This window comes from Castor canadensis, chromosome 8 (genome assembly GCF_047511655.1).
Source record: "Castor canadensis chromosome 8, mCasCan1.hap1v2, whole genome shotgun sequence".
Taxonomy (NCBI): domain Eukaryota; kingdom Metazoa; phylum Chordata; class Mammalia; order Rodentia; family Castoridae; genus Castor; species Castor canadensis.
The window spans coordinates 11,502,881-11,528,905 of NC_133393.1; the positions used below are offsets into that span (position 1 = coordinate 11,502,881).

The 26,025-nt window shown below is 43.0% G+C and overlaps 1 long non-coding RNA gene across 1 annotated transcript; it reads right to left on the reverse strand.

Annotated features, from left to right (window-relative positions):
• Positions 1-1,746: 1,746 nt before the first annotated feature.
• LOC141425437 (uncharacterized) lies at positions 1,747-11,898 on the reverse strand. The gene is made up of 3 exons (XR_012450458.1): positions 11,801-11,898; positions 7,220-7,349; positions 1,747-2,258 (listed from the first exon to the last, which is right to left on the reverse strand). It is a non-coding gene; the product is annotated as an uncharacterized lncRNA (long non-coding RNA).
• Positions 11,899-26,025: the final 14,127 nt, after the last annotated feature.

Sequence of the window (26,025 nt, forward strand, 5' to 3'; positions counted from 1 at the left end):
ACATAGAGAAAAGCTGGGATCAAGTGGGCCCAATGCTCCTGATGACAGATGCTAGCTCCCTCCATCTCCAAGCACATTTATTTATACAGCATGTATGAGAAAATGGGGTGAAATGCAGGTTAAGTTCCCATGGGTCCAGTAGTGTAAGCGGCAGGAACAGAGAAGCTGTGGTATGTTGTTTGTTAATATAGACTCTCCTGATCAAGAGAGAGGCAGCCTTGTGAACCCTGCCTCCCCTTGGCTGGGTCCATGCCTATCAGCCAAGAGGCCCTTGACATAGCTGTGCTCATGTCAAAGCCTTCTTCCACTGCCCTAGTCTCCCACATCTCCTCCCTTTTTATTTCTTAAATGTTCATGGTCCAGATTGGTGTTTAGTCCAAGAAGATGTCTCTGGATTGCTTGGTATCTGACTGAAAAGGTACAAAAGCAGATTAGTGGCAAGACTCCTATTCCTATGAGGTGCCAGAAGGAATATTTAATGATGTTGAATGGATTAAAACCTTGCAGCTCATCTAATATGATTTTTGCCATGTCGGCAGGAGAAATGACTTGGTCATATACTCTCTGCATTGCCAATATCTGTTGTCTGAGATGTTGTAAATTTAAGGTATCATTGCTGTTTCCCCAGGCTCCTATTACGTGCGCTTTAATGCTGTGCCAAGAATAGTCCCAACTCATTGTAGGGACCAGCAGTGATACAGATATGCCAGAAGCCCACATGACAGAGGAGGTGCTGTCTGAATTTTATAGTTTGTAGCTCATGGCTTTTCTCTATGTCTGTCTACATAGCGAGGAGAGCTGCCTCCAGGGTGTTTAAGGGGACATCAATTTTTTTTATCTATAGACACTTGCTGAAGGGTGTACGTGTTATTTTGAGCGAATGTGTTAACACAGTGGACATTCTGTATGCTCTGAGACAAGGCTACAGCTGCCATGGCCTTGCCACAGCAGTTATGGTGGCCACTATGCCTGCTATAATAAGACCTATAACCTTCTTCTCTCTCACTAATTGTCTTTTTACTTCTTTTATAACCTGTAGGCCTTTGTCATAGTACCAAGGACCTGTAAAATTAGTGGGTATCAGGAGATATGGTATATGCCTTACCACTAAGATCATCTTGCGCTTGTTGTAGGTGCTGGTACAGGCTGTTAGATTACAAGTTAGGCAATTTATCTCATATATGAAGCCATTTTTTGTAATGTTTAGATCCCCCATGACTTGAGCAAAAAGATGTTCTACACAGGCTTAGAGGTCTTTCTTGTCTGCCCCACCACCTTCAAGGCTGTCCAATGACCAACTAGTCAAGTTGAGTAACTCCATGGCAGCAGTCAGTTTCCATATATCTGTTTGGATATTCCCTCCATCGGGGCCTACCATGGGGTGGTCCAGTATCCAGTTACATTGGTTTCTTGGCTAGCATTTCTGGACCAATAGACAACAGTTGCTACACTGAGATTAAAGAACGAACTATGAGGGAACAAGCATTGTGTCCATGGGGCCTCTTTGCCAGGATGATGCTGGGTCTGTTTGGTGTGACACTTGGGAAAGTGCAGCCAGTGTGTGGCATTGTACTGCTCAGTGGCATTGAAGCCCAAGAATTCTAATTTCTTATCTACATAATGGGTGCCATTCCACAAAAGGGCACTCCTCCAGGTGGGCACTGTAGGAAAGCACCATTGCAATGAGTCTAAGCATAATGGCACCAAAGTGGATTGTCCTGTGAAAGTGTAGGAACTGAAGGTGGGAGTCATGTACCCAATAGAGTGGTCTCCCACCAACTCTGAATCATTGGTGTAAACTGGTATGTTTTGTCCTTTCCATGTTGCCATTTGAAGCAGTGGTGGGTGAGGTATAAAGGTCCAGTGTTGCTGGGTTTGGCTCACTGAGTCACTTACCTGTAGGGTGATGATTGCCTGCATGGCCAAGAAAAAGGCCATGGGGCTGCCTGTCAGTCCTGTACCCCTGATAATGTCACCTGCCATCCTTGTCAGGCACTTGATTTTTCCCCATCTGGGCGGACCTGCCCTCTGGGCTGCTCGAAACAAATGGTTCCTGGTCCTCCCCAGGGTGGTGCTGGCATCACTGGCCTCCATCTCAGGAGACATTCCTTCTTTCTCCTTTCCTCTGGGGGTTCGAATTATCTCTCCATCTGTTCTGTCTTGTCCTCATCTGTCAGTCACAGTTTCTTCATTCGTGGGGTGAGTGGATCCATAAGGCTTCATGAAGCAAGATGGCACCCACGTTGACTGATCAGCACCTTTGGGGAAAACACAAACATGCCCTCAGCCTCACATTAGCGCTAGACTTGGGCGTACCCATATGCCCCATAATACACCTTTCCAAAGAACCTGAGGCAAGGTTGCCTTGCTGGGCTCAGCCCAGTGTTTTTCTGCTGGGGTTATTCCCTGATTTGTACAATTTAAAAAATTCAGGGTGTAAAGAGCTTTATTTAGTATGGTGGAGAAGCTCCTTTTTATTTTTCTAATTTTAGTTTTAAGGTGTGGTGGGCTTGTTCTACAATGGCTTGTCCTTGTGGATTATATGGAATGCCAATAGAATGGAGTTATCTGATATGATTGGCAAAACGCGTGTGAAAAGCAACTGATGTGTACCCAGGCCCGTTGTCTGCTTTTATCTGGTTAGGTTTACCCATAATAATGAAAGTAGCCAGGCAGTGGGCTATTATGTGTTTAGTGGCTTCACCACTGCGGGCAGAGGCATAAATGAAACCAGAATAAGTGTCAATGGTGATATGTAAAAAGCAAAGGTCCCCAAAGGACGGTATGTGAGTTACATCCATCCGCCATATACTCCTTGGCGGGAGGCCACAAGGATTGACCCCATCTAGTGGAAGGGGGGAGGGGTTGTGCACGGGTTTGGCAGGTTTGAACAATTTGTTAGGCCTGTTCTCTGGTAAGATGGAACTGTTTGCGAAGGGCATTTGAGTTTTGATGGTAGAGTGCATGAGTCTGAACAGCCAGTGTGATAGAACCAGGAGCACCGGGGTTAACATGTCCCAAAAGGTGAGAAGCCAATGTGTCTGCATTTTGGTTGCCTTCAACAAGAGGACCCAGTAGACAGGAGTGGGAGTGTAAGTGTCCCACAAAGTAGAGATGGTGTTGAGCCTGTAAGATAGTCCACAATTGGCAAAACAGATGGAATAACTCCTCATTATTGGTATGGCCAATATAGGCAGTTTCAATGGCATGCAGTAATCCTGGGACACAGGCACTGCCTGTATAAACATTAATGGCCTCAGTGAACAAATCATGGCAGGCCATGATGATGGCCTGCAGCTCAGTGTGCTGAGCAGTGAAAAAGGACATTTGTTCAACCTTATGGCCCTTTGTAGAATAATGAGCTGCCATCCCTGTCCCTGATGCATATGTGAGCAGAGTAAGGGCACCAGGGATAGGGTCCTCCCGTATCCAATGTGGAAACACAAAGGGATGGGTTGACATAAAATGTAGGAGCTTGAAAGTGGGAAGATGTCCATTTCATTGTCCAGGGAAATTAGCCAGTGTGTTCTGCCACATTTCTGAAAACTGCCAAAGCCAATTTTGTTGTTCTTTAGAAAATGGGATTGCAATAGAGCCTGGTTCTTGTCCCACAAGCTGTACATACTTCAGATGTCCCTGTCCAGTTATCCTGGAGTAATCATCCTTTGTGGGGAGTGCCCAAGATGGATCCATTCTAATATTCCCTGTTGTTGTCAAAGGGCCCCAGTAGGGGTACCGGGAGAGGGTAATACTAACAGTTGTAGCAATTGGTGTGGGTCTCATCAGTTTAGTTGTCCCTATTGAATAGCCTTTTCTACACTTTGTAGGGCCTGTCATCCCTCTAGGGTTAATTGTCTGGGAGATGAGGGATCGCTATCTCCTTTACCTATGTTAAAAAGAGGAGAAAGTTCTGTGGTGGTTAATTTGAGAGCAGGGTGTAGCCAATTGATGTCTCCCAAAAGTTTTTGAAACTCACTTAAGGTTTTTAAAGCATCTTTATGAATTTTCCTTTTATTAGGAGGCCAAGGTAAGAAAATGGAGACAGTTGTACCTTTTCTGAGCTGACAAGCCCCAGGCAGGGAGAGTGTGTAACAACTAAGCCAATATCATATAGAACTGTTTCACTTTGTTGACTAATCAGAATATCATCTATATAATGAATGATATAATCTTTTGGAAATTCTTTTCAAGGGCCACAGCAACAAATTCTTGGCACATGGTGGGACTATTGGCTATGCCTGTGGCAAGACTTTCCAATGGTATCTTTTGTATGGGGACTGGTAAGTTATAGAGGGTAAAGAAAAGGTGAATTTTTCCCTATCTTCTGGATAAAGTGGAATAGTACAAAAGCAGTCTTTATGGTCTATAATATATAAATAATTTTGTAAGGGAAGGGCTGTAGGAGACAGAAACCCCAGCTGGAGGGTGCCCATGGGCTGCATCACTTTGTTAACTGCTCTGAGGTTTTGCAATAAATGCCATTTACCAGACTTCTTTTTATTACAAATATGGGGGTATTCCCGGGGCTGTGAGTGATCTCAATATATCCCATTTGTAACTGTTCCTCAACCAATGTTTGGGCTGCAGCCAATTTTTCACCTGTCAGGGCCCACTAGTCTACCCAGACAGGCTCTTTTGTCAGCAATGTAATCAGAGTGGCTGTCCTTTCTCGGGGTGATCATTGTTGTCTGACCAGGGCCCCTCCTGAAAAGATTGATTAGAGGAGAAGCCCAATCTGGTGCACCCAAAGTGTCTCTCACTATGAGTAGGGTATAACCTTCCCTGCTGGGTCTTTCCCAGTCCCCTCTGGGGATCAAAGCCCTCTTGGAGCATCATGTGGGAGACCACTGTTGGGACTACAGAGGGTGACTCCCATCCCTCATAAAACATCTCTTCCCCACAGGTTTACTGGGAGGTCTTTTAAGACATATGGTGTAAAAAAACCCTGAATGTTCCTCTTCATCATGGCATTTAATTGTGGTGGCATGCTGTAGGGGAGCCCTGGCTGACCCCACTCTCTGTAGGTCTGCCAAAGCCTGTACACAGGGCCACGTTGGAGACCAGTGGCAATCACCAGTGTCCAGTGGACCCAGGAATTTTTTGCCATTTAGGAATAAAGTCATTTCCGGTCTCTCAGCAATAACCCGTTGGACCCAGTAAGCATAATCTGATTGCCCAGACCCTTTACCTCCTCGAGGAGTAGGTGTTAACACCTTGCCCTTTTTTATGTTAGGAAAAAGGACCAGTTGAGCTATTTTATCAGTTGGGGATACTGCAACAAATGTCTGAGGGGCTTGAGCCAAGATCTTAATTTCTCCCATATAATCTTGGTCAATTACACCTGGGTGAATCTGTAAACCTCAAGAGTCATACTGCTTCTTCCCAATATCAATCCCACTGTGTCTTTAGGAAGTGGACCATGAATCCCCAAAGGGATGGCTTGAACACCCATTTCAAGGGTTAAGACATATCAGGCAGAGGGACTGAGGTTCAGTCCTGCACTTCCGGGGTGGTCTGAAAGAGGTCTTCAGTGGTATGGTGGGTGTTTGGTGGAGATTGCCCCTATTGTTTGATGGGGTAGGGGTGGGCCCCATTTCTGTAGGGTGCGACCCTTAACATCAGCCTGGGAATGACACTCATTTGCCCAGTGTCTTCCTCTATAGCAACATGGGCAAACTCCAGGGGGCCAAGCCCCCAAGCCAGGGAAAGATGACACTATTCCAGTCCTATCGGAGGGGAGTCTTTTGCCCTTGCAACATTCTTTGGCAAATGTCCCAGCCATCCGCAGGTAAAGCAGGCACCATTGCCCCCTTTTTTGGAGGGATGGATAACCTCTTTTAGGGCAGCACCAAGAGCTGCCTCCTGAATATGATGAGCCCCTATGTCAGAACAAATCCGGATCATTTCTTGGATGGAAACCTTTCTTCTGTGGGGGCATAAAGCCTGCCTACAATATTTATTATCATTTTCAAAGGCCAATTGTCGGACAAGCACGGTCCCAGCTTCATGGTCTGCCACCATTCTTCCCACAGCCTGCATGAGGCGAGCAACAAAATCTTGGAATGGCTCATTGGGCCCTTGTAGGATTTTGGTGATTTCTTGAGATTTAGCTCCCTTAGCTGGCAACTCCCTCCAGGTATGAGTGGCCACAATCACCATTTGCTGATAAGCCTGAACAGGGAACTGGAGTTGATTACACACCCCTTCAAATGCATCCTTACCAAGTAACATGTCTGAGGTTATATGAACCCCACGAGCAGCACTGTGAGCCGCCTGTTCCCCTCATAACTCTGTGGAGCTAGTTTTCCACAACTAATACTCCCCTGGGTTTAGACAAGCCTTGGCAATCCCCATCCAATCCTCAGGCGGCAGGGCTGAATCCCCCACAGTACTCTGTGACAACTGAGCAGTAAAGGGGCAGCGGGGCCATACATAGTACATACATAGTACAAGGTCAAGAATGAAACTTGTTCATAAACTCTGATAAATGCCTGGGATTATTGGGATCAGGTTTCTCAACCACCAGGTAGACAGGGAAGCCTGGCATATCTTCCCCATGCATTTGTGCTTTTAATAAGGCCATGGCTCTCGGGTCTCAGAGGCTGTAGATGGTCCCCCAAGTGGAGTGTTTCTTTTAATTGATGAGCCACGGTATCTTCATATTCTTCCCTCTCAGAACTGGAGTCAGAGCCCATGTCCAAATCTTCAGTCTTATGCTTATTTAACAGTGGTATTTAAAGGTGGGTCCTGTGTATCCTAGAGGTGGAGCAGGTAATAGGCTCCACCCCACTTACTAAGTCTGATATCCCCCTATAGGGGTCACAGGTACCCTGGAAAAACTCCCTGCACCTCCAGGCTCCAACACAGATGAGGAGAATTTCAGTTTATGTATGGGAATTGGAGCCAAACAGTCTGAAATCTGGCTCCAGAAACCAAAAGTAAAAATTGTCATACTGTCTGGCTCTTCAGCTGTGTAATGCCCTCAGAGTCTTTCTCCCACCTTTTGCCAAGTATCAAGATTTACAGTGCCCTCCTTGGGAAACCAAGGACATGTGTCCTGAACATAATCTAAAAATTGTATAAGCTGAAGTGACCTAACCTTGCTTCCTCTAGTCTTAAGCATTGCTTTTAGCATTTGTACATAAAGATCTCTTTCCTTTGAGCCGTTTTGTCCCATTGCATTATACCCAACTCTATCTTTTTGAGCTCTTCCCCTTACCTTAGTCTACAGAGTGCACCACTCAGAGAGCATCCCCTCTTCTCAGTTGTGAGTTCCCCCATAGTCAGGTCCCTGTTCGGGTGCTGAGTAGGTCCTGCATGAGTAGGTCCGTTAACCTGACTGGGAGTAACTGAGGATTAAGAAAAAGACACAAAGACAGTTATAGAGAAAAGCTGGGATTGAGTGGGTCCGATGCTCCTGATGAGAGATGCTGGCCCCCTCCATCTCCAAGCACATCTATATGTACAGCGTGTATGAGGAACTGGGGTGAAATGCAGGTTAAGTTCTCACGGGTCCAGTCGCGTAGGCGGCAGGAACAGAGAAGCTGTGGTATGTTGTGTATCAGTACAGATTCTCTGACCAGGGTCAGCATGTCCTGTTTATCTTTCAAGGCAGCCTTGCTGAACCCTCCCCTTGACTGGGTCTGTGCCTATCAGCCAAGAAGACCCTGACATAGCTGTGCTCGTGTCAAAGCCTTCTTCCACTGCCTCAGTCTCCCACACCCTCCTTCACGGAAAAACCTCAGGCTCTGATTTAATGCAGTCCATCATCCAAATTCAAACCCACCTGGGCAGACTGCCAACAGCTCCTTCTGACTCTATTCAATATTGAAGAACAACACCATATAATGTTGGCAGCTCTCATGTGATTAGAAGGTCATGCCCCTGTGGGCACTCTAAATTTCCAAGCCTCTGCTCAGGCTCAGCAACCCAAGGAGAGCCCCCATTGTGACCCTAATGATGACCAAGACTACCAGTGGCTTGAGCAATGTCAGGAGGCATTATTGGGATCCATGAAGGAAGGAGGGAGCCATGAACATGCAAAACATCAGAAGTCCTCCAAGGGCCAGATGAGAGTCCCAGCCAGTTTTATGAGCATTTGTGTGAGGTCTTCCATTTGTACATCCCCCTTGACCCAGAAGCCACTGAAAATCAGCAGACAATTAGCACTGCTTTTATTGGCCAGGCCCAGGGGGACATAAAGTGAAAATTGCAGAAGTTGGAGGGATTCACTGGAATGAACACCAGCCAGCTCTTGGACATGGCCACAAAGGTTTTTGTCAATCGAGATCAGGAGGCTAAATGTGAGGCTGACAGGAAGATGAAAAGGAAAGTTTACCTCCTTGCAGCAGCCCTTGCTGAACAGTCATGTGGGCTGGTGGGCTAATCCACGCAGAGGCAGAGGCAATCATCACAAACAGTGACCAATGACCCCAGAACACCCCCACCCTAGGGAGGAACTGGAGTGAGATCAATGTATCTACTGTTACCAGGATGGGCACCGGAAGAATGAATGTCCCCAATAGACCAGAGACTTTCAGGAAATGTTGTTGGACTAGAAAGCTATGAGGAGGAATAGGACAGACCGAGCCCCAGGAGCCTATGATCCATTTGAAAATAGGAGGCTAGTCTATTGACCTCATGGTGGACATGAGTGCAGAACATTCAGTTGTGACCCAGCCAGTGGGCCCCCTTTCACAGAAGCATGCAAGTATCATTGGGACTACAGGAACCAGGCCTGTTACCCCTTCTTAGTATCTAGAAAATGCAATCTTGGGAGCTATGAAGTAAAACAAGAGTTCCTTTATCTCCACGATTGCCCAATGGCTTTAATGGGTGAGACTTTTTAATGTAAGTTGAGGGCACAGATAACATTTGATTCTGAAAGTATGGCAGTCTTAAAACTGAGAGGACCTGAGACAAGAATTCTAACCCTCACAGTTGCACAAGAAGCAGAGTGGCAGCTCTATGCCCCTGTGGGAAGGTCTCCTGAGATTTCTGAGCTTCCCTTCAAGATTCCAGGCATGTGGATGAAGATAACCCCCCAGGACTGGCCTGGACTGTGCCCCAGTAGTGGAATTAAAGCTGGAGGCCACTCCCATCAGCCAAAGTAGTACTTTATTCCCTGCAAGGCCCAGGTCCAAATTCAAAAACATCTTGACAAACACTTAAAATATGGATCCTACAACCTTGCCAGTTATCTTGGAACACCCCCTTATTGCCTATCCAGAAACCCAAGGACTGAGGATTTCAGGCCAGTTCAGAACCTCTGGGAAATAAATTCAACAACTGTCACTTTGCACCATGTCATCTTGAATTCCTACACACTTTTAGGCCTTGTCCCAACTGAGGCAAAGTTTTTACCTTCCAAGATCTTAAGGATCTGCATCCACCTAGCCCCAGAGAGCCAGCCTACTTTTGCCTTCCAGTGGGAAAATCTCAATACTAGAGAAAAGGGGCAACTAACCTGGACTCAGATGCCACAAGGTTTCAAAAACTCCCACACTATCTTTGGAACTGCCTTGACATCCAACCTGAAAGCTTTCTCAGCTGACCAGCACAGCTGCTCACTCCTCCAGTACCTGGATGACCTCCTGCTGGCTGGACCAACATGGGAGGAGTGTATGGAAGGGACTCACCTCTTTCTCTCTCTTTTATGGGAGGCAGGATACAAAGTTTCTCAGAAAAAGGCCCAGATTTGCCAAGAGTCAGTCAAATACCTTGGCTTTCACCTGTCATGGGGCAACACAGGCTCAGCCCTGAGAGGAAACAAGTTGTCTGTTCCATTCCAGCCCCTAAGACCTGTCAGCAAATCAGAGAATTTTTGGGAGCCACAGGTCTCTACCTAATCTGATCCCTAACTACTCCCTCTTGGCCAGACACCTCTATGAGGCCACAAAGGGGGCAGAATGGGAACACTTACTATGGGAAGAGGAACAAGAGAAAGACTTTAGAGAAATCAAGAGGGCACTCACAAATGCCCCTGCTCTAAGCCTGCCAGATGTGATAAAGCTCTTTTTCCTGTACATTCATGAGTGAAAAGGGACAGCTGTCGGGGTCCCGACCCAGCTATTAGGCTCCTGGCATCATCTAGTAGATACTTTGCTTGTCAAAACAACTTGATGTCATTTCCTGAGGCTGGCCACCTTGCCTGTGTGCCCTAGCAGCCATTGCTGCCCTGGTGACAGAAGCAGACAAGCTCACCATGGGGCAAAAACTCACTGTCCAGGCTTCCCACTCCATCCTGACTCTAATGAGAGTATAAGGGAAATTATTGGCTGACCAACTCTCAGATGGTCAAACACCAGAATATGCTATGTGAAAACCTGCACATCTGGCTGGAGGTTGTTAAGACTCTAAACCTCAGCCACCCTATTGCCAGTTGACTTGGGCCACCTGGAACATGATTGCTTAGGGTTTATGGATAAAGTTTTCTCAAGCCAGCTGGATCTAACCGATCTGCCTACCGGTCACGTGGATGTTGAATATTTCACATATGGCAGCAGCTTTGTCTGGGACAGCACATGCCTTGCAAGGTATGTGGTGGTAACTCTGGACTCCATCATTGAAGCCCACCCACTACTGGTTGGAACTTCTGCACAAAAGGCTGAACTCATCACCCTCACGCAGGACTCTAGCTCACTGCAGGTATATAGGTAAACATCTACACTGACTCCAAATATGCCTTCACAACCATCCATGTCCATGGGGCTCTATGTAAGGAGAGAGGCCTCAATAACTTGGGAGGAAATAGTATCAAGGATGGGAGGAAATCCTTGAACTGCTAGACTCTGTACAGGTCCCTATATGGGTGGCAGTTATACACTGCCAAGGGCACCAAAAGGAAGATGTAACAATTGCTCGAGGAAACTGGAAAGCCAATAGAGAGGCCAATCAGGCAGCCCTCACAAGGGGACTGACCCCAACTGCCTTGAGAGCTGCCTTGTTCCCGTGTCCTGTAGCCAAATGGTACATACCGTAAGAATAGGCTTGATTCAAGACTGAGGAGGGAAATTTTCTACCGAACGGGTGGCAGAAGTTTGCTGATGGCCACAGCACATCACCATTCCTGGAGTCACTGGCTCCCACATTTGTTAAGCAGTTCCATGAAGGAACCCATTCAGGGCAAATGGCCCTTGAGACCATTCTGGCCCAGCACTTTTATGTCCCCAAGCTCTCCAGCATCAGTAAGGCATTATGAGAAAGATGTAGCCTATGTGCCAAAAACAATCCTTGGCAAGGGCCAAGTGTGCCACCCCAGATGCAGAATTTTGGTGGAACTCCTCTTGAAAGCCTGTACATGGACTTTACTGAAATGCCATGAGCTCAAGGATGCAAATACTTATTGTTGTTTGTCTGTACCTTCCGTGGACAGAAGCCTTCTCCACGCAGACTGAGAAGGCCTGGGAGGTGGCCAGATGTCTGCTAAAGGAAATCATCCCTTGGTTTGGAATACCTGTGCCTATTGGGTCGGATAATGGGCCAGGCTTTGTGGCCAAAGTGGTACAATTGGTAGCTAAGGGCTTAGGAATCACCCAGAAGTCGCATATGGCCGACCACCACAAAGTTCAGGGAAGGTGGAATGTATGAACAGGACCCTAAAATTACAGTTGGGAAAACTGAGTCAGGAGACCCACTTGTATTGGGATCAATAACTACCCATAGTATTACTAAGGATTAGGTCTAGCCCCACGAAGCAGACAGGACTTTCACCCTTTGAAGTCCTTTATGGACAACCACCCACCCTCCCACCCCCCTTTATCAAGGGTATAAGAGGGGACAAAGAAATAGATGATCTCACCTTGAGGCAACAGATGCAGGCCCACAGGTTGATTCTCTAGAAACTCAATGACTGGGTCCAGGAGAGACTTCCTGTTAGCATCCCAGAAGATGCTGTCTGGGTGAAGGAATGAAATGCCCAGCCATTAAAACCTCATTGGAGAGGCCCTTTTGTTGGTATTTTGTCTGCCCCAACCACAGTTAAGGTAGCAGAGATTGCTCCCTGGATCCACCATAGCCCCATCTGTTGGTCAACTTCTCTGCTCTCCAAAAAAGCTTGGAACAATCTCACCACAAGCATAGATTGCTGGGTGCCCAGGGGGCTATACTAGATTTGTGGAAAACAAGCTCATATGGTGGTATCCAGCAGTTGGTTCAGGTCCCATGTACTGGGCACAATCCAGCCATCCTTTTTCTTGCTCCCACTCACACAAGGTGAGAAATTGGGAGTCTCCATATATGAAGAAAAGGCAAATAGAAAGAAGCAAGGTGCCTTACAAATTGGTAATTGGAAGGATGATGAGTGGCCTCCCAAGTGACTTCTCCAGTATTATGATCCTGCCACTTGGGCAGAGGATGGGTCCTGGGGCTATCGCACCCCAATTTATATGTTCAACTGTTATTCAGCTCCAGGCGGTAGTTGAAATTATAACTAGTGAAACTGCAAGGGCCCTTAACATACTGGCCAAACAGCACACAAAGGTGTGCAATGCAATATACCAAAACTGCCTAGCCTTGACCTATTTACTTGCCTCTGAGGGAGGTGTATGAGGAAAGTTCAATCTAAGTAACTGCTGTCTACAGACTGATGATGAAGGAAAAGTCATAGAAGAAATCAAAGACAGAAAGAGAAAAATTGCCCATGTCCCCATCCAGACATGGAGAGGATGGAATCCCAGTGGCCTTTTTGGAGGGTGGTTCTCTGCCTTGGGTGGATTCAAGGCTCTGATGGGGCAGTGATTCTTATGTCAGGAGCATGTTTAATAGAGCCCTGCTTGGTTCCCTTGGTATTGCGGTCAATTAGGATGATTATGGAGGCCACTATAGAAAGAAAAGCCCATGTAATGATGCTATGGAAACACAAACCCCTAAATCAAGATGATGCTCTTTGAAGAATTAACCTAGAAGGTAACACACATGCACAGGAAATTAATGAGTCAACTCCCTGTACAGCTATCCTTATCTCAACTACCAAAAACCCTTGTTCCTTCCTATTATTGCTTATGCTCTCTCTTCAACAAAATTAGAGATAAGGGCAAAATAGTTTCTGCTGGGTATTGAGGGGGTGGGGGGGTAAGAGATGGGGTGGGGGAAGGGGGAGAAATGACCCAAACATTGTATGCACATATGAATAAAATTTTTTAAAAAGATGCTGTTCGACCCTAGGTGGGTCCAAGCATCAAAGGGGGGAATCAAAGTAGGGAGGAGGGGAAGCATGGTAGGAAACTCAAACTTAGGGAAACTGGACATGAGAAGGGTCACATAGCACTGAGGACAGAGTAGCCAATGAAATAGTATGTAACCATATACTCCTGTAATCTGCTTGCAAGGGTACATAAACCAAGTCCCCTTTGTTCTTCGGGCTCAGCCTTTGCATGTGAATCCACTGAGCCACTGCCGGCATGCTAATAAACATTGCTTCCTAAAAAGCCTTGGTGTCCCGTTTCCCTGCTTGAATATCCCACAACACCATCTCTTCAGAGACATACTCTTAGCAGTCCATTCCCCAGCCTGCTCTAACTCTTCTCCATCACCTTTTTCCTTTGGGAAAAAAATTAAAACGGATCCCATGTTCTTGCTGAGTGATCTAAGCCAGAAAGCAGGAACAGGAGAGAAATGATACAATTGCTCCTAAGCATGGCAAAAATGACCTTGCCCAAACAGGAGGGACAATACTTGAAGGGCGGACTGTGGGAGGTACAAGTGTTCCCCAATGACGGTGATTAGCCAGGGGGAGGAACACCCTGTCTGCTTCCCAAGAGGCACCTGTTTGTGCCAAAATCTTCACACCAAAACATACTCCTCCCACTGGCTATAAAACCTGACGTCCAATCCAACTCAGGGGATTACCAGACTCTGGGTTCCACCGTACGCCTCTCCAAATGGCCTTTTATATCAGTTCTCTACAAATCAAATTCCTTAGATCTTTGCTTGAGTTCCTGCCTTTGATTTCTATCTAAGCATGGAACAAGCACCCTCACCATTTGAGAATTCCAGTGCATCACTCAGAAACTGAGTTAATGGTGGAGAAAGAAGTTACCCTGACAACAGGAGAGCTAAAAACACTGCAGGGACATGTGCACAATTGGTTCATAAACCATGTATGGTCCACACCATGGCAGCAAGCAAGGTCAGAATGCCCCTCCTGCTCCCCACAGGCTCTCTGCTTACATACTGCCTGGCTTCTTTGTTCCCTCAAGGTCACTTGCTACATTTCTTTGAGTCATGGAACTGGTGGGTGCTGGGGATAAGAGAGAACACTGTGTAACTTTCCCTACATTAATGTCCACAAGAGTGTTTCTGTGCCTTCCCCAGCAATACCTTGTTTCTGGACGATGGTGTCTGGGAGGGGGGGTCACAAGTACAAATATAGAACTGCCCAAAAAGGAACACAGAGTTCCACAAAGACCCTAGCTAGAAACAATTCACCCAGTAGCCACTTATAACCACTAAAGACAGTAAAACTCTGTTAATGGTAGGGGTAAAAATTTAAAACATAGCTATATATTTCTTTATTATTTAACCTCATGGCAGCCCTGGGAGAAAAGCAAGAACAGGCTAAGAATACTTTCCCAGTTTACAGATAAAGACACCAACTCACTGAGGTAGAGATTTGTCTAATGTAACTTTTCTAGAAGTGGCAGAACCAAGGCTCAAGCCAGATCCAACTCCAAGGTTAATGTTCCTCCTTTGGACTTTCCAGGTAAAGAGGCAGTATATAGGATCTTAGAAGGAGCAAGAAGGTGGTGTGACAAAGCATTCAGCAGCAGGCCTGTCCTAAAGGCCTGAAAGCCCTGTCCACCTCCCTTTCAGGACTGAGATTCTGATAGTCCAGATAACATTTCACTTCTAAGAAATAGAAAATTATATTACCTCCATATTACATTTTATTAAACTGGATTTGCTTGTGAAACTTTATTTGGGATGAAGTAATTTTTAAAAATAATTTTGGGATAAAATGATTTAATCCTAAAGGCCTATATGCTTTTCATTTTTAAGACATAAGAGGTCTGCCTGTGTCTTTTCTCTTGGGCTATTTGAATTTATTGTTGAACAATACAGGGTAGGGGGAAAGGGTAAGAAAGTGTAATAGAGGGGGTGGGGTTAGACTGATTAAAGTACAATATATTTACAAGTAAAATTCCAAGGCAAGACTCCACTGAACAATGAACAGAGACTTAAACAATGAAGGACAGGAATCTAAAACAGGTCCTGTTAAGAGAAGGATATCAGCAGGAGGGTCAGAGTAAATGAAGAGGGTGGAGTATGAATGTGGAATGTATGAATATGGAATATTGAAGCCTGTTGAAGTCATTTTCAGGAGGCAGAGGGTGAAGAAGGAAAATAATGAAGGCAAAAAACCAAGGCAGGGTACATTGTATGTATATATGGAAATGTCACAATGAACCCCCCTTACAACTAACATATACTAATAAAAACATTTAAAAATTTAAAAATTTTTTAAAATACAGGCACTTTAAAACAGAAACATTCAGACCCACATTCCACACCAAAGTTTTCCTGATGCAGAATATTCCCACACTGGAGTCCAGGGAAGTCCTGGCTACTATGTTGCATGCAGATGGAACAACAGCCTTCTCTCACATGGGGCTTTTAGGTTTTAAAATAGCCCCTTTGGAAATGCAAATTAAAACCACACTAAGATTCCACCTCACCCCTGTTAGAATAGCCATCATCAGCAACACCAACAACAACAGGTGTTGGCGAGGATGTGGGGAAAAAGGAACCCTCTTGCACTGCTGGTGGGAATGTAGACTAGTACAACCACTCTGGAAAATATTTGGAGGCTACTTAAAAAGCTAGACATTGATCTACCATTTGATCCAGTAATACCACTCTTGGGGATATACCCAAAAGACTGTGACACAGGTTACTCCAGAGGCACCTGCACACCCATGATTATTGCGGCACTATTCACAATAGCCAAGTTTTGGAAACAGCCAAGATGCTCCACCACTGACGAATGGATTAAGAAAATGTGGTATCTATACACAATGGAATTTTATGCAGCCATGAAGAAGAACGAAATGTTATCATTCGCTGGTAAATGGATGGAATTGGAGAACATCATTCTGAGTGAGGTTAGCCTGGCCCAAAAGACCAAAAATCGTATGTTCTCCCTCATATGTGGACATTAGATCAAGGGCAAACACAACAAGGGGATTGGACTATGAGCACATGATAAAAACGAGAGCACACAAGTAAGGGGTGAGGATAGGTAAGACACCTAAAAAAACTAGCTAGCATTTGTTGCCCTTAACGCAGAGAAACTAAAGCAGATACCTTAAAGCAACTGAGGCCAATAGGAAAAGGGGAACAGGTACTAGAGAAAAGGTTAGGTCAAAAAGAATTAACCTAGAAGGTAACACCCACGCACAGGAAATCAATGTGAGTCAATGCCCTGTACAGCTATCCTTATCTCAACCAGCAAAAACCCTTGTTCCTTCCTATTATTGCTTATACTCTCTCTACAACAAAATTAGAAATAAGGGCAAAATAGTTTCTGCTGGGTATTGAGCGGGGCGGGGGGGGGGAGTGGAGTGGGTGGTAAGGGAGGGGGTGGGGGCGGGGGGAGAAATGAACCAAGCCTTGTATGCACATATGAATAATAAAAGAAAAATGAAAAATAAATAAATAAATAAAATAAAATAGCCCCTTTGGGGGCTATTAGGTTTATCCATTTATTGCTTAAAAAAACATCCAGCTGAGTGTATGCCATGTACCAGGCTATGTGGTGGGTGTTAGGGACACATTGGTCTCTGCTCTTGAAGAGCTAAGAGACAAGTGGAGGAGGCCAAGATAAAACCAGGGCTGAGACCACAAGACAGCACGCAAATTGCAAAGCAACAGACTCATGTGGATCCCAGCTTCTGGTCTTCTAGTTCTGTGACTTTGGGCAAGATCTTGACCTTGGTAAATCCATTTTTTCATTTGTAGAAAGAAGCAGGTGAGAGTAGAGCTTACCATTAGGTTTCTTATGAGGAGTAAAGCAAGTATGTTATATTAATATGTTTTCTATTAACATCTGAAGCTGGGTATTATACAGGTCTATTTAGTTCACAGTTTTAAAGGCTGAAAATCTCTCCAGCTCTGATGAAGAGGGAGAGAGAGAGAGAGAGAGAGAGAGACTCCCTATGAAGCAAAATAAGAGTCAGAGAATAACAGAGGTCCCATAAGAAGAACAAAGAACATTACTGTTCTCCAAGGGCACACCCCCAAGACCTAGAAACTTCCCAGTAGGCCTAGCCTCTTAAAGGTCCACAGCACTTTTTAATATTACCACACTGGGAACCAAAGTTCCAATGCATAAAACTTCAGGGGACACATTCAAACCATGTATAAACCTCTTTACACATGTAAAAACTAGCCATTACCTAGAACCTAATAAGAGCTCAATAAGTATCAGTCACCATCAGTGTTAAATGCTATAGAAACAGGGGAGAATTTAACACATCCTTGACAGAGGAGGATGACAAGTTTTCCTAGAAAAGAGGGGGGCACCAGAGTGAGTAGAGGTGGCATAATCAGCAGTGGGTCTCAACCAGGGCCAGGCTTTGTCCCCTGGAGACACTTAGCAATGTTTGCATACATTTTTGATTGTCACAACTGAAGGGTAGAATCTACTAGCATCTAGTAGGTAGAGGCCACGGAGGCTGCCGACATCCCATAATGCTCAAGACAGTTCCACTACAAAGTGACCACTCCAAAATGTGTGTAACCTGGGGTTGAGAAACCATAGTTAGAATAAGGATTCTGTAGTCAGTATGCCAGGATTTTAATCCTATGTCACTAACTGTATGACTTTGGGTAAGCTTCTGAATTTTTCTGTACCTATTTATCCTTTTTATAAGTGAACAAATTAAGAAAATATATTGGTGAGTTAATACTGATAAATACCTAGAACACGGTAAACATTACATCATACTTAAATTTCAATGGCTAAATAAGTCCTAAAGGATATTTTCCCCAATATCAAGAGTAAATGGCCTACTTAAACCCTACTCTTTTTATGTTCACCACAGCTTCCAGAAAGATCGCTCATGATTACATGGAGTTCTGGTAGTTATTTCCTTTAAACTACACAACTTTAACCAAGTCTCAGCCTGGTTTACTTTGGCTATGTTATACAGTGTGATTTAAAATTCACACATAAGACATGCAAAATTGAAACATGGCCCACTCTGGGATGCTACTGAAGACAAGAAAGATGGGACCAGAAAGAGGCAGAGCTAAGAAGAACCAGATATTAGCATTCTCTTCTGTAAAGTCTGTTTTAATTGCTTTGTTTTCTTTTAATTTCTTCTTTGTATTCAAGACATCCCCAAACCCCCAAGAGAGTCTTCTGTTATTTTCTCCAGAGCCATTATGATAAAGCTTTATAGCTTTCTACTGCCTGAGGGTATTTTAGAGAAATGGTCTGCTTTAATAGTTTGAGGATAATTGAGAAAGATATTTCCCAGAAATGATACTTCTTCTTTAATAAAAACACTCTAGGCTACTAAATCTTCCTGTTGCCTCTTTAAAGTTTCCCATGCAGGACTTTAATTTCTTTATAGTTTGTCTCTTACCTGAGCCCACTGAATCACTGGTGCATTTAGCTAAACATAAGTCATTCACTGAAAGAAAAAATGAAAATCACCAACCTTTATGACTAGGGAGTTTAGCATCAAGAATGTTCTAAGCAGGGTGATTCATTTTCTTTGAATATTTCTCCTTCACTCTCTTTTTCCACATTTCTTGTGGTAATCGAAGCCTATTTTTCAAGCTGTTTGCATTCAGAAATTTTAATTTCTGGACCCACCTCTGGAGATGTTTTAAACTTAGAAGGGAATCTAGTTGAGGACCATAGGATCTACACTCACTTGGGGGCACTGTCACTTCTCCTCTTGAAAATTAGATGGTTTAGGGTCTTCTTCTCAATCATCCCATCATATTGGCCCTCATTAGTTTAAGGTGCTCATTCTTTTAAGCCAGAGAAACTCCAAAGTGTCAATGCCACCTAGAAGGGGACCAAATCCAGAAATTGCAGGAGTATTCAAATTGAGTTGAGGGGAACAGACCAATTCTGCCATACATTTGAGACACAGAATATCAAATTGTTTATCATTTGTTTTCTTTAAGCAGCCAATTAAAGCAGGAACAACATCACCAGCAAAAATTACTTTTCTCTTGTCCACAGCATCTTCTAAAAAGTTGAGGTAAATGAACCCACTATTTAAAAAAAAAGATACATTTTTCTGTCAATTATTCTTATGAAATAAGTTGTGAAATTGGAATTGATTTAGGGGGGCAGAATTGTAGAGTTTTGTAGTTTATCTTCATCCAGACCTGCTTTTTAAGAGCTTCATGTGCAAATAAGTTCCTTGACTATGAAATTGGACCATTTGGGCAGTATCGGGAACAATGTGTATTTCTAGGTCAAAACTCAACCTGACAATAATTCCCTATTTTCTTTAAGTAAACACTTAGAGTTCCGAGGAAGTAGTCCTGTGTTGTTTTTTGTTTCTTGCTTCCTTGGTTTTTTGAGACAGAATTTCACTATGTAGCCTAGGCTAGCTTCAAACTCATGCTTCTCCTTTCTCAGCTTCCTAAATCCTGGTATTATAGACATGTATTAACATGCCTCACTTGCTTTCATGTTTCTTACTAGGATTTTAGCCATAAGGTTGATTTATGACATTTGAATTTTAGTAAATTAAGTGGTTACTACCAAAATTGAAGTCTACTGTTACCCAGTAAGAAAAAAGCACTACTAAAAACAAAGATGCCAGGAGTGGGGAGAGGGTCAGAGAAAAGTTTGGGAGTGGCCCAAAGTCCTAGAGCATAAGTCAAGGGCAAATTCAGCAATTTTAGCCTGCTTTGATAGAGTTATTGAGCTAAAAATTTTTTTGCATTTTTAAGGTTATGAAGATAAAAAAAAACACACAGAAGAATTTGAAACAAAGTCCTGGATGTGGCCTGCAAAGTTTAAAATATTTACAGTCTTTTGTTTCCTGGCATGCAGTATCACCAATTTGTTCATCTTTGGATTATTAAATTTAGCTTGCATTTTCTATTTATGATCTCTTTTTGATCCAAAAACACTTGAACATTGTTCCTTGTGTGTGGAAAGTAGATCATGAGAAGCCTATGAGAACTGGACAAAAAGTGAGATGGAGCTCAGCTGCTTTTCCTAAGATTATCTGTAGGCTGAGATAGGAACAGCCTGGGCCATGGAAGAGGGAAATGCAGAACAGCTGCTTCTAAGTTATTTACATTCAGAGAAGTAGGAATGCAGGTTTCTCCAGTTACAATGTCACACCCCTCCTCAAGAACTGCTGCTCCACCCTGTTTACCACTGGGTATAAAAGACTCACTGAAGGAGGATGTCAGACTTTTGTTTGGGGCTTTTTGCTTAAAGTTTTGCTTTTGGCTTTCTGATGGGGAAGGCTTTTTGGTGTGGGAGGCTTTTGGAAGGGAAAAGAATTGCTGAAGGGGAATTGCTAGCAAGCCTGAGGGCTGAGACTTTTAAGAAAGCTAAAGAGAGAACATGGACAGTGCGAGTCTGCACCGAGAACTTCATACATAGGCTTTAGAAAAACTAAGCTAAAGAAAAGCTAAAGAGAATAGTGCAAGTCTAAGGACTAAGACTTTGAGAGTTATGCAGTTTTTAGGCACGGCTGTTGTTTGCAAGTCTGAGCACCAAGGCTTTAAGAAAGCTAAAGAGACAGTGCAAGTCTGGGGGCAAAGACTTTGAGAGATTATGCTAAAGAACAGCTAAGAGGAAACATGGGACAGAGCGAGTCTCAGGAAAGAGGTTTTAAGCAAGATTTTTAAAGAAGACTTTAGAAGCAAGGTTTTAAAGAACTGTAAAGGAGTAAGGCCTTAAAGAATAAAGATAGAGAAAAGAAGCAATGAGGGTTGTGAGTCTCCACCCAAGTGCCCAACACACCTGATCCAACTTTCTGTCTGTCTGTCTATCCTGTGTCTTTTCTGAATCTCCAGTCTCCCCCAGTTATCCCCAGTTAGGTTCAGTAATAACCAGGAGAGAAAGCTCACTGTAACAAAAGAACAAGAAAAACAGCTTGCTTCACTTGTGTTTATTTTTTTTGCAGTGACTGATTTCCTAATGTCATATATGGATCCATATTTATTGAATTCTTACATCAGGCCTAGCACTGAGACGTTACTTAGGATAAGCTAAGCTGTGATTACCAATAGAGCCTGGAGAGCCAGTGGTTTAAGAATACATTTCAAAAAGATAACAGAGTCATTTAACCTTTTTTTTTAATTCTCTCATTTAGTAAATATATATTCTTGTTGTTTTACAACTCAACAACTATGATTCCCTTTTGCCTATGGGACAGAGTACAGATTATTCTATTAGAGCTCTCTACCATTGTCTTTTTAATTTCCTCTCCCACTATTTCCCCATATGGACTCAATATAGGATAAACTTGCCCATGCATTATAATCCACACATAAGTGCTTCTTTCCTGAATTCATTCTGTTGAACATGCCAGTCTCTCATTCTGGAAACACCACAGATACTCTACTAAAAATAAAATGAGTTGGTAAAGAACTGTTGTGAATATGTGGCTGCCAGATGTGGCAACCATTTACATATAAGACTTTTTTAACTCGATGACAGTTTCATCCTCAAATGTTAATGAGCAGTGAGCTCGTAACATTGAAAAAGTAATGTGCCAGGCTGGTGCTATGGAGGAAGCACAACCCTTGTCCTCAAAAGACACTAAAGTTTAAGAATCCATCAATGTAACTTAACTTCAGATCTTTCAACACTCATCTCTTCCACATTCACTTGCCCATTGATTCAGTGAACTTGACTGAGCAGCTATTGAGTATGCACGATTCATCAAGTCCATGTCAACCACTTAATACATTAATCAACAATTACAGTTTAAGAGCAGTGATTGAATTGTGCAGGCTACTCAGGAAGAATAGAGGAGTGTTGCCTGAGCAGGCAAGGTTAAGGAAGGAGGAAGCTTCCAGAGGAACTACTGACTTTGGTCCTTTAAAAAAAATTGAAACAGAGGAAGCCAGGTAAAGCATCAGCAGCGACATGTCTAGACTAGGTTTCTTGTCTACATTATTTCATCTAACTGAGTATTACTGCTGTCTGGAAGCATTCTACTTACCCAAGAATGAGAGAAAGTGTCATAGAAAAGACTAGGGTTATATTTCTTGATTTTCTTCCCAGTAGACTGCATAGCTTGATAACAGAAAGTATATCTTATGATTCTTGCTTTTTAATTTTTTTTTACCACAAGCAAGAAATCCAAGTAAAATATGCATCAGTGGGATTAAAAAATTTGTAAATAATCCTTATGGTATTGTTAAATTGAGGACAAGTGATTTCAAGAAAGAAGAAAAAAAATTCCATTGCAGATAGACTTAAAAGGAAATGCCATAATGGCAGCTTGAAAATACAAGGAAATGAATTGGCTTCACGTGTTTCTTTGGGCTGCTAAGCATCATAGGATATACTGGAGACAGGCGATAGTTTAAAAATGCATACTTTAGAGGCAAACTTACTGGATTCAAACCCAGCTCTGATAACTCCTACTTATGTGAAACAAACTGTTTAACATTCCAGGTCAGTTTCTTCATCCATAAAATGGGAATAATAATACCTACCTCACTGGGCCATGAAGAGAACAAAATAAATGAAAACTGCTTATGGAGATGTTTAATGTTTAATGATTTTCTATCACTGAATCAATAAAAAGCTCCCTTTCATGAGATTTTGCCCAGTCCTATAGCAAGTGATATCTACGAGGTTCTGGGACAAAATGTAGTCAATGGATCACATCCAGATCATTTTGGGGATTCCATGTGTCCCTTTCATGAGTTTATACTGAGGTTATATCTTTCTTTAGAACAGGTATGTTCCCAATCTGTCCAAGACCTAAGGCAATAGAGAAGACACAGCAGCAATCAACCTTCCCCACATCATGATCAATTCAAATATCCAAAATAATCTTGGCCAGTTTTTTATACTTACTCCTTGTCAGATGATACCCATGGGTGTCCCATATTCTACCAAGCTAGGACTGCTGTGGATAACTTGCCTCATTTTATGTGTGAGCATTACCTAACCCCCAACTTCATTTCTTTCTTGTTCCAGGAATAGCTTCCTTCCTTTTATCACTCTGGTGTGATGGGCATTAGGTAGGTAATATACAACACTCCAAAATTTCTCAGAAAAATTATGAACAAACGCTTAGAGGATATGAGAATCTGGAGATAAGTTTAGTCCTATTTATTTTTTCTTCCCATTTTTATGTGGAGGAAGATCATTCATCATCTGAGTTTAAATAGTGTTCCAACAGGATCACCTACTTATTATTTATAATGGCAGGGGATTCATCTGGCATCATTTATAAAGACTAAAAATCTCTATAGATGGCTCTAGGCTACAAGACAAATCACTATAGAAAGTCTACCTAATAATGCTAAGATCTCATAGAGGAAATTAAATGTCACAAAATGCCCCCTTGATCATAAGTTAGCAAAACTGTTCTTCATAGTGTACACGGTAACATATGCAGTGTGAAATACATGTGTGTGGGAGAGAAAGAGAGAGACAGACAGAGAAAGGCACGTAAATGGGATAGTATGAGATCAGAGGTCTAGTAGAGCTGCATAAATATCATGGTTACTTTTATGTGTCAATTGACTGGCTAAGGAATGCCCAGATAGCTAGTAAAACATTCTTTCTGGGTGTGTCTATGAGGGCATTTCTTTTAAAAAGTTAGCATTGGAATCTGGAGACTATGTAAAGAAGATCTACCCTCATCAACATAGGCAGGCATCATCCCATCTGTTGAGGGCCCGAATAAACCAAAAAGGCACAAGAAGGGGAATTTTTCTCTCTCAGGCTTCCTGTGCTGTGATATCATCATTTCCTACCCTTTGACATTAGATGTGCTGTTTTCCAAGCCCTTGGACTCTGAAACTTACAACCTTACCTTGCCCTCCCATCCCAGTTCTCAGGCCTTTGGCCTGGGATATGATATTACACCATTGGTCCCCTGGTTTTAAGGCCTTTAGACTTGGACTGAATTATACCACAGGACTTCTAGTTCTGCTTCTTGCAGATAGAACATTGAGGGACTTTTCAGCTTCCATAACCCATAACCATGTGAAACAACACACATAATAAGTCTCTTCTGTATCTATCCCTCCTTTTGGTTCTATTTCTTTGGAGAGCCCTGTCTGTTAAAATAGGTGACCTGAGTACTCAATAATGAACTGTTCTAAGGATTTTGGGGGAGAGAGATCGAGGTTAATTTTATTTTGGCTGCCTATCTAGTAGAGAAGGAGTTGCATACTCAAATTAAGACATTATCAAGAGGATACTCTTTGCTTCAGAGTTTACCACACAGTCTGTCCTGTTTTCTGTCATCTGCCTTCCTACATGCTTGTATCAGTGCTGAGCACCATCCTGGGTGGTGCAGGACACAGAGAGTGGTGGGGAAGGCGTTACATCAACACTGCTAGAGAAAAAACCACTGGAGGTGGAAGAATGTTTGTGTTTATACCAACTTTGCCACCCATGCTCCCTACACAAAGACTTGGAGTGACTACGGGACTGTGCCCCTGGAGAACAAGAAAGTCTCAGAAAACTTAAAAAGGGATAGATAGAAACCTAGGAACATAAATACCAGGATGATCCATCCTTCCATCTATCTATCTAATATATATGTATTTGTATACACACACACACACTTACACACACACAAGTGTTTACATGTATGTATCTGTCTATATGTGTTTTATATATCTGGCTTTTAATATTTTATCATAAGAATTTCTACTTATTAAATCTTCTTTGCAGATGTTCTTTTTTAATGGCTGAATAGTAACCATGATATAAAAATACCAAATATTCTCAATCATTTCTTTTTATAGCCATGCTTAGGTTGTTTTCTGTTGGGGAGTACTAATATTAAATCCACAATGAATACCGTCATAATAAACTTTTTGTCCCCAGGATAAATTCTAAACATGAAATTACTAGGTCAGAATTTTTATTCCTTCCTTAAATTATTATTCCTTAAGTTATTTAATAACAATAACAAACACTTCTGGAAAAAACGCAATAGTCTAGATAAGCCTTCAATTTACCTAAAGCAACAGAAATGTTAGATAGAAATAGCGTAGCCACCAAAGTTTACAGCGTGATGGATTGGCAGTGAATATGATTTGCAGAGGAAAAGGAGAACACGGGCCATTCTGTCCGGTGAAGTTTAAATAGATCAGGACCATTCTATTGCTTTAAGCTTACAATCCTGATCACTTAGGTTTTCTGAACCTCAGCTTGCTCTTTTGAATTCTGGAGGTGTTAACCATGTTTATGCATTACACTGCTTGGTATTGGAAAGTTTACTGCTCACCCTAAATTGACCTGGTAGTTCTGATATCATTTCATACACAAGCCAGGTCAGAATTTTTTTTATTAATAAACGCACTGATTTTACCACGTACATGATTCAGTTTTTCATTGCTGTGGTAAAGTATCTGAGAAAAACAATTTAAACCAGTGTGGTGGTATATACCTGTAATCCCACCTGTTTGGGAAATAGAGGGAAGAGAATTGCAACTCATGACCAGCCCAGAAAAAGTTAGCAAGACCCTACCTCAGAAACAAAACACAAAGCAAAGTCTAGGAGCATGGCTCAAGTGGGAAAACACTTGTGATATGAGGCCCTGGGTTCAATCCCCAGTGCTGAAAACAAACAAAAACAAACACGTCTTAAAGGAGGGAAGGTTTATTTTAACTCATTGTTTCAGGTTTGGTCCATGGTTGGCTGGTTCCACTGCTGTGGTCCTAATGGAACTCTGAAACATCATGACAGAAGCCTATGGCAGTGGACAACTCACTTCATGTGCTGGGAAGCACAGGGAAAAACAGGAAGGCACGCCCCCACTAATCTACTTCCTCCAACTAGGCCAGCTTCCCCTCCTAATCCTCCATTCAGCTGTGAACATATCAATGGATTA